General features: G+C 35.7%; 1 long non-coding RNA gene across 2 annotated transcripts; it reads right to left on the bottom strand.

Annotated features, from left to right (window-relative positions):
* Nucleotides 1–1561: 1561 nt before the first annotated feature.
* On the bottom strand, nt 1562–11433 carry LOC116070648. Of its 2 annotated transcripts, none has more exons than XR_004110489.1 (4): nt 11363–11433; nt 8687–8748; nt 3130–3165; nt 1562–1728 (listed from the first exon to the last, which is right to left on the bottom strand). It is a non-coding gene; the product is annotated as an uncharacterized LOC116070648 (long non-coding RNA). The 2 variants fall into 2 exon arrangements; XR_004110490.1 differs by having other exon boundaries at nt 11355–11419.
* Between the last annotated feature and the right edge of the window lie 258 nt (nt 11434–11691).

An 11691-nucleotide genomic window follows, 5' to 3' on the forward strand; every position in this document is an offset into this window, starting at 1 on the left:
CGTTGTGCCAGAATTTCTGGAACAGTAGTGCCTTGCAATGTGACCGCAATGGCTAAACCCTGATTAAACGTAGGCCCAATGTCTGCACAAAGGTGAATATAACTAGATAAATCCATCTGACCCTTGTGTGGTAAGAGAACTTCTCTGCATGTCGGATTAGCATTCTCAAAAGCTAACTGAGTGAGAAGCTGTCCATCTGAATAGGAACTTCCAGGCTTCCTGCTGGCCACCTGCTGCAGCCTAGACATGAAATTCTGGAAGGGTTCCTCTGGACCCTGCCATATCCCAGTCAAGCTCCTGCTACCCTCACCTCTCACGGGCAGCTTCACCCAAGCCTTTCTGGCAGCTATAGCAACTTGGGCAAATGCCCTGGCAGAATAATCTATCTGTCTAGCATTCCCTTCAAACTGTCCTTCCCCCACAAGCATATCCAGATTCCAGTCAGGATTACCTGACTGAGCGTTTTGCATAGCAATTTTTTTACTATGTTCTCGCCGTTCTGAATTCCAGATCAAGCAATCCCCTGCCTGCAAAGCGGCTTGGCACAATACTTTCCAGTCCTGAGGCGTTAGATTATAATCTATGATATTATCCACCAATGCTTGAGTAAACGGCGCATTAGGTCCATATTGCTCAACTGCTTTTTTTAAATCCTTAATAATTTTGACATCAAAAGCTTAATAATATCTATATATATCATCATTCTGATCTCTGCATTCCAAGGCCGGAAAGCTAGTAACCCGGAGGTGTCTTGCCCGTTCTCCCTAGCCCGGCAGAATGCCCCCTCTAAGGGCAAATGTCCCGCCTCCAGATAGCTGTCTTTCCTTCTGCCCTGCCTGCATCTTAAATCCCCTGAGTCCATCACTTAATTCTCATAGTTTAATCTCAAGATCTGCTCTACTTAAACAAGACACATTTCGAGTTTTCTCCCTTATCTGGGAGGGAGCAGACTTCTCGTAAGAACGCCGTCTCCTTACACGAGATGCAGCGAGTTTGCCTTTTGTGGAAGAAGTTTGGGTTTCTCCGACTATAGTACTCGAGTCAGAGGAGCTTTGGACCCCTTCGCTTTCCGTAGTGGACGCTGTTTCTGAGTCCGTAGCTGTCATCTCTGAACTTGTCAAACTCAGTTCACTTTCTGAATGATCTTCCTTCCACTTATTTTTCTCATTTTCATTCATAATGTCCATAATCATCCCCCAGAGGTGGAGGGGAAATCCATCTACCTTATTATTTATGAGAGTCTTTCCTATTTTCTCCCAAGATTTCTTATTTATCTTGGTTAAACCTTCTAACCAAGGACAGTGAGCTTCTATCTGCTCTGACAACTCTGTCAATGCTTCTTTCTTAACCATAACTCCTTTTGTTCTGAGTAGCTTGTCCACGTTCTGGATAGCCATCTTTGAAACGCTTGCCCCCATTTTCCCACTGTCAAAAATCCCTAGGTGAACTTGCGTACTGAGTCAGTACTGTCAAACCTAGTCCCTGCAGCCTTCCTGCACGGATTCTTACAATTTGGCCAGCGCTAGCCCAATTTCTTACTGTGTGGAAATAGCTACGTCCATTCCTTTGGTTCCTTCTTTCTTTTTATTCAGAGCTCTGTATCTGACAGTGTGGCCTTTAGTCCATTTCTCCCACATCAGAGCCCCACTTTGGGCGCCATTCTGTAGAAGCCAGCCAGCGGTTCTACTCCGGTTGGTGGGTTACTTCAAACTGGAAGTTGGGCTAGACCTGTGAAATCAAACGGGTGAAGAACAAAGAGACGAGGGACACTAAGTAAATGTATCAAAGCAACACTTTACTAGGGGTGTAATGGGTTTATATCCAGGCACAAAAGTGAAACTACAATATCTAAACATAATATATGCAATGTAAATACAACAGCAGACATGAAGGGGGGGGGGAGGTGGGGAGGTTCTCACTGGATTCCTTTCTCAGGCCAGGCAGTCAGTTTGTTTACAGTCAGCAATGTTCTCAAACAGGAGGTGTAGCAGGAACTAGCTGTGAATTTCAGTTTCAGGAGGAGTTGCAGTGTTGTGGGCCATTGTTTTGCACCACAGGTGGCCGGATTCAGTCCCAGGTGTAAGCTCAACTTTCAGAGCTTAGGCAGAGGAAAGCTGTTAGCTTGCTCCACTTGCAGCACAGCTTTCAGGCAGAGGGGGGAGGAGGCAACATTTCCTTGTGTGGTTCAAAACCACTTGATTGTTTATTATACTGAGCTCTTGACAGGTGCCTTATTAGGAATAGTAATGCAGTGATATGGTAGCTTCCCTTTTTTTTCCTGGCTCTCTAGATATAGTAAGGGGTAGGCTCTCTCTTATGGCATGGGTTTCAAGTCAGACCAGTCATTGCTTGGCCACTCTCATAACTTCTGCACCATATTTACCTCAGCATATCTTGAAGCAGGACATATTATAGACTGAAGGTTTTGTGGCTTGGTTGGTGCCTCACTCTCTCTATTGGAAGTCTGATTACAGGAAATGGTGGGTTTAGGTACCATATGCTCCACTGATAGGAGACTTAGCTAGGGTCATCCTCATAAATCCCTGGGAATTTCATTGCACTAGGTTTCTTACTTATTGAAGAGATGCAACCTCCATTCCACTTCTGGTTGTCTCTCCCACTATTCTCTCCCCCAGTCTCCCCTTCACCTGATCCATCCAGTTATCATTTCCTGATTAATTTTTCGTAGGACTGGTCTTGTGTGTGCCCAGTGCAGGTAACTACATTTGATATAAGCTAATGATTACAAAAATTGTATCAAGTCTAGGATATGGGGCTTCATAGCTCTTTACTCTACCTTACACCAAAACCCAACTTTTGTCAAATTTCTTGAAACTTAGTAAGAGTGATATAAATGACTTGCTTGGAATAAATGTCCTCCCCCTTTGCTTATTTTCTGCATGTTGCATATACATGAATCTCTGTATTCATCACTGATAATTGTGAGAAGAAGGATCTTTGGTAAAGGCTAGAGGGTTTTGTATTTATTTTCAAGGATGAATTTTTTTTCTTATTCTCAGTCTCATTTGAGTTGAGAAGCTCAGTTGAATTATTCATTTCATATTTTTATTTTCAAACTTAATATACCACTCAACTTTCAATGCATAATAACAGGATACTTAAAGTTACCTCTTTTTTTTTTCATTTGTTGATATAATTGCATCTCTGAAATGAGAAAGCATTAGCGAGTGAGATTTTTGGATTGCAATAATTAATTGCCAACATATTCAGTATACATATATACCCTAACCTTAAAATTTGAAGAGGATGAACTTAGCCTGCATTCCTTATAGCACATATAGTGACTTGATTGATAAATATGGCCAGTCTTCCATGAGTGTTTGCTAGAAGGTGTGATATTTACTTCTACTTAAAACAGAAAAGGTCATCTGATACTCAATCCCTTTGAGGATTCCTGGATGAACAAGTGACTCTGAGAAAATTACCTAGGCCAGTTCTTGGAAACAAAGACTTGCTTATCCCCAGTGTATATCCTTGAGATACTGCAGGCTCCAGTCTTCTGAACCTTCACCTGAACTTTCTTGGTTGCTCTTCTCTTTATAGGTAATCTTCTGTTCCATTGTTGACTGTCCTATTTTGTAGCTCTGTCACTTTTCAATATCAGAAAAGTTTTGTATTTTTATAGTTTTGTATTTTCTATACCTTAGATAAGTATAACAAATAAAAACTCCCCCATATCTCCTGTCCTCACATCTTCTGGTATATCTCTACCATAAGTTGTTAAAGAAGGTAGGCGGTGAGTGGGTGTCCTATTAATGAGTGACATCTGTAGCCACATACGTTCCAAACCCATATGCATAAAAAGGACAATTTTTCTTTTGAGCATTCACATACTTAGCAAAATAGCAACTGCTACTAAAAAAAAACTCTCTTTCACCCCTAAAGTTGGAGGAAAGTGTTCTGCTTATACATTTTCCTCCTTATGTCAGAGGACCTCGTTTGTAGTCGCATATAACAGTTAAGACATTTATCCCTTCAGGAGGTTCTGAAATGTTAAAGGTATGGACTTATATATTTCTTATAGCATTTCTATAGACTAATACTTGGCAACTTTAAACCCCACAAGTCTGATGAGCACTAATGCCTGTTATTGTTGTTAGAGTTTTAACAGATTGTAACTACACCCATTTAGTTACATGGTGCCTATCTCTTGCTTTGAATTACAATGCTAGACATAAATGTCAGTAACAGAGTGAATACAGGCTACAAAGCTTAGCAATACTTATTCTAAAGTCATTTATAAAATGTTTTGTCAAAGAAGATTGTTTTAAAACATGTTTGCTCCGTGGGTTTGAGGATGCAGCTCAGTAGCTGAACAATTGCTAGTGTGGACTGTGTTGTGTTTATTGCTTTCTCTTTAACAAAAGCAACAAAAGTATGTTTGCTGATTAAACTAGTGGAGGGCAGATATGACTTTCTTTGACACATGACTACATATGAACATATTATCTGTTAAAGTTGCCTTCTTGTTTAAAGTAGGAGATCACCATAACTGATGAGTTATCTAATGAAAATACAAAATAACCTGCTTTACTTAACACTCAAGGACTTACTAAAATAACCACCCGGAGTAAGCTTCTGAGATTTTGTTGGTTGTTTTGGAAATAAACCATTTTATACTTATAATTATCTTATCAAGCTTATTCAATTTTGTGTCATGCTGACTTAACATTCTATCATATGGGAATGTGTGGGTTTTATCTACATACAGAAATAATAGTTTCTTTATGTAAAAGTTTATAATCAGAAGAGATAAAGTTTTACAGTAATATGCTTTTATTTGTATAATAAGTGTGGATTTACTGTGAAACTAAGCCGAAGATACACAGTTTCTGCATACTGCATACTTCCCTTTCATTCAGACTTCCACCAACATACCCTCCAAAGCTAAAGACTGTTAAGATCAATGACTCTAAAGAGACACATCATTACTCACTCTGTGTTTTACGCTTTCTATGTGTGTTGTATGCATTTTGACATATATGTAAAAGCATGTATTTCCCATAAAAATACTATACAAGATAGTCTTTTTTTACTAAAAGTCTGAAGTCTTTTCCTCCACCTATTCATCCCTCCTTTGGATAGTCATTCTAAAACACCAGTTATTTTATTGTCTTCTCTAGTTTCTGTTGTCTCTCCTATTATTAGATTCATAGATTTACATAATTAGAATGTAGCATCTAGGTCACCCTCTACATTTGGCTGGTTGTACTATCTATCATAAGAAAATACCCAGCTGGTGATGGGTACTTTGCACTGTAGTAGATCTAGGAACTTAACTGTTTTAAAGTTCAATGAACTTACCACAGCTTCCCTGAATAGGGTTCCCTTAGCTATTTCACAGCATGCCTCACTGGTAGAAAAGAACAAGCTTGTGCAGAAGACAACTGTCTCTGATGAGCACCTCAAGAACATTATTAACCCCTGCCATATCCAATGACTTAGTATCTTCTAGTATCTGTATCCTATAATGCCTCACCACGTCAATACTGCTACAGTAAGGATTAAGCTTTCATACATCAAGGGAAAAATGTACTAAATCTCATCAAATCAGCATATTTTTCACTTAGCCATGTAAAAGGATTATAAGCCTGTCCAAAGGCTGATAGCTGGTATTTTTTTTAAATCCTTGAGTGAAACTCCATAGTCATGATATATCATGGCTAATTGTCCATGGATATGTCAACTATGGATATACTGATATGAATATTCACAGATCATTTTTGTAGTACATGTTTTCAACTCATTAGTATACACATGAAAAACAATGATCCTCGTAGCGTTTAGTGCTGTGATTAAATATATTTCTCAAACGATCATGTGTTGGAAACTTAATCCCCAGGCAGCAGTGTCTGGAGACAATTTCTAGTGAAATGTAGTTTTCCTGAGTGCCTCAAAGTCATGAGTCAATAAGTATCAATTTAAAGTCCTGTGGCAGTCAACTCAATCTTTGCTTTCATACAAATTTGTTCTTGTTTCTCAGTCTTTCAAAAGGGGTCAATGCAGCCTGACCCACACCAGATACCCACACCTTGACCTGGCCTTCGAAGCCTCCAGAACTATAATATATATATATATATATATATATATATATATATATATATATTCTGCTTTTAGGTATTCCTATAGCTACACACACAGAGACCATGTAACGTAGACAATTTGTTTAGTTTTATGAGGAACTGTCACAATAACTTCCAGAATGGATCTGCTTTTTGTACTGATGAATGTTTTACTGCTCCACATTATCTCCAGCATTTGGTGTTATTAATATTTTGTAATTTTACCATTTTATATGTTATGTTTATAACCATTATCTTAGAATGTTTTCAAGTTTTTAAAAATATTATCCAAGAAATTGAGATAGTATCGTATAGAAAAATGCAAATTAAAGTGACTATTAAAACAGGTTACCATGGGATAGTTTATAACACTAATGTCCCCAAAAAACTCTGCATAGTAATGTTTTTTTCCCCTCTGATGCTTAGCCTGAAATAATTCTTGGCATATTGCAACTCTCTGTGGATATTTTGTGAATAAATGAATATTTAAGACAAGAGCTCGTAGAGAGATCTGACTTGGCTAAAATCTGAATGAACAGAAATATAATGGGATAATCTTGGATTATGTATTGAATAAGAGAAAAACATACCATATGAAGCAAATCCCCAAGCCTTAAGCCTCAGACGTTATATAAATGTTTTTAAAGAGCAGGATAAGTTAGTTAAATGGTTAATTTCTGGCATGAGGATAAGTGCAGGCACACCAGAACAATTTATTACTTTTTTTATACATCCATATAATTTGGCCAATATCTCACAATAATTCAGTGACCCTTGGCAGATAGCAGTGGTTGATGGCACTTTCTCTTTGTCAGAACTATTATCAAACCATGCGATTAAAATAGATTTATTTGGTGAGATCTGAGTGAATGTATAACAAATATGAATGCAGTCCAAGTTGTTGTCTAGCATAAACGAATTTGGAGAGCCTTTCCTTTATCTTCTTGGCTCCAACTGCAGTTTATCACATTTTGAGACTGGTCTGAACAAACATCTACAAATGTAACTCTTACAATTGTACATGTGAGCCAACATTTCACATTGAAAAATGTTTACATAATTTTGTATTTGGTTTCACGTGTTAATCTAGTATAAGATTTCATTGGTTTAAACAGTTTCTCAGTCCTTACTCTAAATGGCAAATGTGTGTGTTGTTTCAATTTACAGATGAAGAAGGTAAATATGGACTCATTTTTTAATATTTCTTAACTTGTATCTTTGAGATTATAATATAATTACAACATTTTCCCTTCCCTTTTTTCCATACAAACTCTGGCATATACCACTACTCACTCTCCTACAAAATCATGTCCTCTCTTTTCAGTAATTGTTATTACATTCATATGTATGCATATAACCATAAATACTTTTACATATGATGTATTGAGGACACATATTATTTGTGTGGATGTTTTCAGGGCTGACAATATCTGACATTAACAGTATGAAGTACTGTGTCTTTTAAGAATTTGTTTGATTTTCCTTCTTTCTTTCATTTTGTTTTGCTTTTAAGTGAGAAAGAACAAGAAGTTGAGAGCATAGCAAGCTGGAGAGTCTCAAGTTGGGGAAGAAAAGAATATTATCAAAATATGTTATATGAAAAATATTTTAAATAAAAGATGCAAATAAAGACTTTAAATAATGATGAGCCTTGTAACTGAAATTTGATTGCTGCATTTTTAAAATTTTTTTGCATGCAGGTTTTAGTATTTTAAAATAGTAAGATAGTTGTGATTATCTCTAATTTCAGTATTTGAAAATTCTGGACAAATAGCCTTTTATTTTTACATAAACTATCAGGAATATGGAAACTATGGAAAGTTATTATTTTTAAATGTTTAGTTACATTTATTTACTGCATTTTTTGTGTGGATATCTGTGCAATAAAGTATTGTGGAAGTCAAAGGACAACTTGCAGGACTCGGTTTTCTCCTACAGTGTATTTATCAGCCTTCCCTGAAAGTGTGTTTTCCTGACCCATCTTATTAACCCACATTTTTACTGTGAAAATTTTACAAATTACCAAAGGCAACAAAACATAATAATCAAATTTTCAATATTTCCAACTGCTGCAAAAATATAAATTTTTTTGTATGATCTAGTTTGGAAATTACATACACTTATACGTGGAATTTTATTTATCACTACCTCCTACAGGTATTTCTCTTTCTCAGATTCCTGTCTCAACTGCCCAAACCATTATTTTAGCAAGTCCCCTTCCTACCTCCTTCATGTTTTCTATTTGTATGTGGGTCTTCTAAACTTAATAAGTGTTTCTTGACCAACTGTGGATGAAAGGATTTTTACTGGAGCAAAGATGAGCCATCTGTAGTTACACCCCTGCAGTAAATGATACAACCTCTCCCCACAATTATTAATGGGAACTAGAATACCAATTTATATAGGTGTATTTAAATTCTCATCATTATTTTCATATTAAAAGAGGATATTGTGGCATTTCCACACATAGTTTATGACAATGGGGCAATCTATGCATAAATATACATTGATAAACATAAAGAAAATTCTAACATACAAATATGAGGTAAATATAAATTAATGATAACAATGATAATGGTTTAATAAATGAAATTTGTACTTACTTTTTAAGGCACTTGATGTACTCTTTCAAAAGTCTGTTTTCAATGGAAGCATTTTCACTCATCTATAGATAACAAATCAGCATGAAGAATGTGCCAAGAGAATCAAACCAATGAGGTAAAGATTTTGGTGGAGGCTTTACATGTCATGATAGAATATGAAAAATATACTGTAGAAAATGAAAAACACTAAAAGTTTCCAGGAGAATGGAACAAGTTTGACATGGGTTCAATTTTTGTATAGTGTTTCATGTTGGAATCTATTTCAAAGCTTAAGAAACATTAGGAGAGCCTGGACTATGTCATACTCAAAACTGCAGACAGTGCCAGGGAGATTCCAAATTGCAAGACAGAAAGCAGATAAGGGGGAAAAATAAGTTTAAGGAAGGTAGTAGTATTTAAGAAGAGGGAAGGATCAAAAATGGTGGGTCATAAGTAACTGAGACTGTAACATGTATTGATATGGCAAAGAAAACCTGAGGTGACAGTTATAAAAAGAATCAATCATGAGAAGGAAAAGAAGAAGAAATGAATTGGGAAATTCTTGTGTTTTAGACATAGTAAATGAAAATCTAACTACATGGTGTTTCTGTATGTGTGTGTTCATAATGTAAATACATAATTTTGCATTATGTGGAATGTGTGGAAGCCAGAATTTTATGTCAGATATCCTTCTTGACCTTTTACTTTTTTAATGTATTTGATTTTTTTTTTTTTGAGACAGGGTCTCATGGTACATCTGTAGTTCCATGATTGGCTACACAGACTAGCCAGTGAGTTCCAGGGATCTACCTATTTTTGATTCCCTAGTACTGGGCTTATAAAAGTGTTCCTGAGTCTAGACTTTTACAGGAGTTCCAAAAAATTCCAACCTGAGTTTCTTAGCTTCTTCAAATGCCACATTAACAACAAAGACAGTTTCCTTGCCCCTGAATTTATATTTGAAGGACATCTTCATTCCTCTGGCTCAAATGCAGATACTTGTATTCAAAGAATGGCTGAACAAATTAGTGATATTTTAAAGTTACTTAGATAGGGCTGAATCTGAAACAAGTACACCTAAACTACAAAAAACTCATCCAGTTGTACATAGATATTCTTCTAGGTCTTGTTGTTTGTACTTGTTGAATTGTTTAATTGTGCACTTGTCAGACAGCTTAGGTGAATTTAGTAGGCAACTTTTGTAAAATAAACAAAATAGACCCTGTGCTAGTTTAAGTACTGCAATTCACTGCTTACATGAAGCTACGTGTGGGCTTTTCATTGTCCTGTATTCTAGTAAAATGATAAGCAGCTACCTTTCAAATAGTCTGAATAGTAGGTGTCAGTTGATTTCTTATAGTTTTAGTTTTGTATTGTCTCATGTACTTGTTATCTGTGTGGGATCATGTATTGAGGAGTTTGAGAAAACAATAAAAATGACCAATAAGTGTGACATATTCTTGAATACATCTAAAATGCATCTTGAATACATATAAAATACAGTGAAATTGACCTAGTCTTTAACAATATACCAAAAGATGTATGACTATTGCATGTTTGTGGTAACAATTCACAAAATGGCTTAGGTAACATAGGATTGTGTCCTAAAATGTTAGGAGAGCTATGGTTGTAAGACTCTCAAACATGTTGGATCTACAGCTGTCTAAGTGCATATCTGGTGCCCACTAATAGTATACCATCAAACAGTAATGTTCAAAATAGCTATACTTATTATTTTTTGCTTGAGAGGTACTATTTTATATTCTCAACTATTCCAGTATTTTCTTCTGAGTTTTTCAAAATCACTTTCAATGTTACTAGACCATTTTTTCTCATTTTGTTTAGCAACCAAACCATTATAATGATATTGAAATAATTATTTTATTAGCATCTACTCTGAAATGTTTTCACTTATATTAGCAATTTGACAATTAGTTCAAAAATATTTTTAAGGAATCACTGTTAGAAACAATATTTAAAATACTCAAAATGTATATTACACTAGACAATATCCAAAAAGACTAACAAGTACTTTGTTCTGAGCAGAGCTTTTATTGTATTGTATTTATAATTAATAATTTGTATACCTATACTACTAGCAATATAATTGTATTGTTTACTAATAATTAATTCTTACTATTCATCCCTAGTTTCACACAAATCATAATAATGGATCATGTTATTTTTTAAATAATATCTACTATCACTGTTTTTCTTCTTATCATGCAGATGATTCCTTTTGATCTTTTTTCCAGTTCTTCCATATCTCTCCAAACTTTAAGCTTTAAGCTTTTTTTTTTCTTTTTTGTTTTTTTTTTTTCGAGACAGAGTTTCTTGTATAGCCCTGGCTGTCCTGAAACTCACTCTGTAGACCAGGCTGGCCTCAAACTTAGAAATCCACCTATCTCTGCCTCCCAAGTGCTGGGATTAAAGGCATGTGCTACCACTGCCCAGCAAGCTTTAATCTTTAATCTTCATGAACATTAATTCATAAATCTTCATAAAGGCCTGACTATGCCCCAAGGGTTTAATATTATTATTTAATTAGTACACTTTCCCAAGTGTACTTCTACCTGAAAATTATTTACATAACACCTCCACTGGTGAATTCAAAAGCGGTTGTAGCTGTCATGCTTTTAAATTGAATCCAACCCTTAATGTTCCTTGCTTTTCAGTCTCTATGTCTTACAGTCTTACAGATGTAGGAGAGATTCTTTCAAAAATGGAAAACAGGAATTTCACAGGCCATTATCAGAAAACCTTTAACATCCTAGGAAGGACAAGATGTATATGTCCAGTGCTGACCTAACAAACTTCATCATAATAGGTAAGAAACTGATTTTTGTTGGCCTTTATGACATTTCTAACTTAAGCTTTATTCTTAGTTGAGATGTAGTCATTGGAGAACTTCAGACACAGGACTGACAGATCTAATTTATATTTCAGGAAAGTGTTGGTTATTCTGTTAATACAGACTATAAGAGTGAAATAGAGAAAGTAAGCAGTGAATGAGTATGTACCACAGC

The sequence above is a fragment of the Mastomys coucha genome, unplaced genomic scaffold (genome assembly GCF_008632895.1).
Source record: "Mastomys coucha isolate ucsf_1 unplaced genomic scaffold, UCSF_Mcou_1 pScaffold22, whole genome shotgun sequence".
Taxonomy (NCBI): domain Eukaryota; kingdom Metazoa; phylum Chordata; class Mammalia; order Rodentia; family Muridae; genus Mastomys; species Mastomys coucha.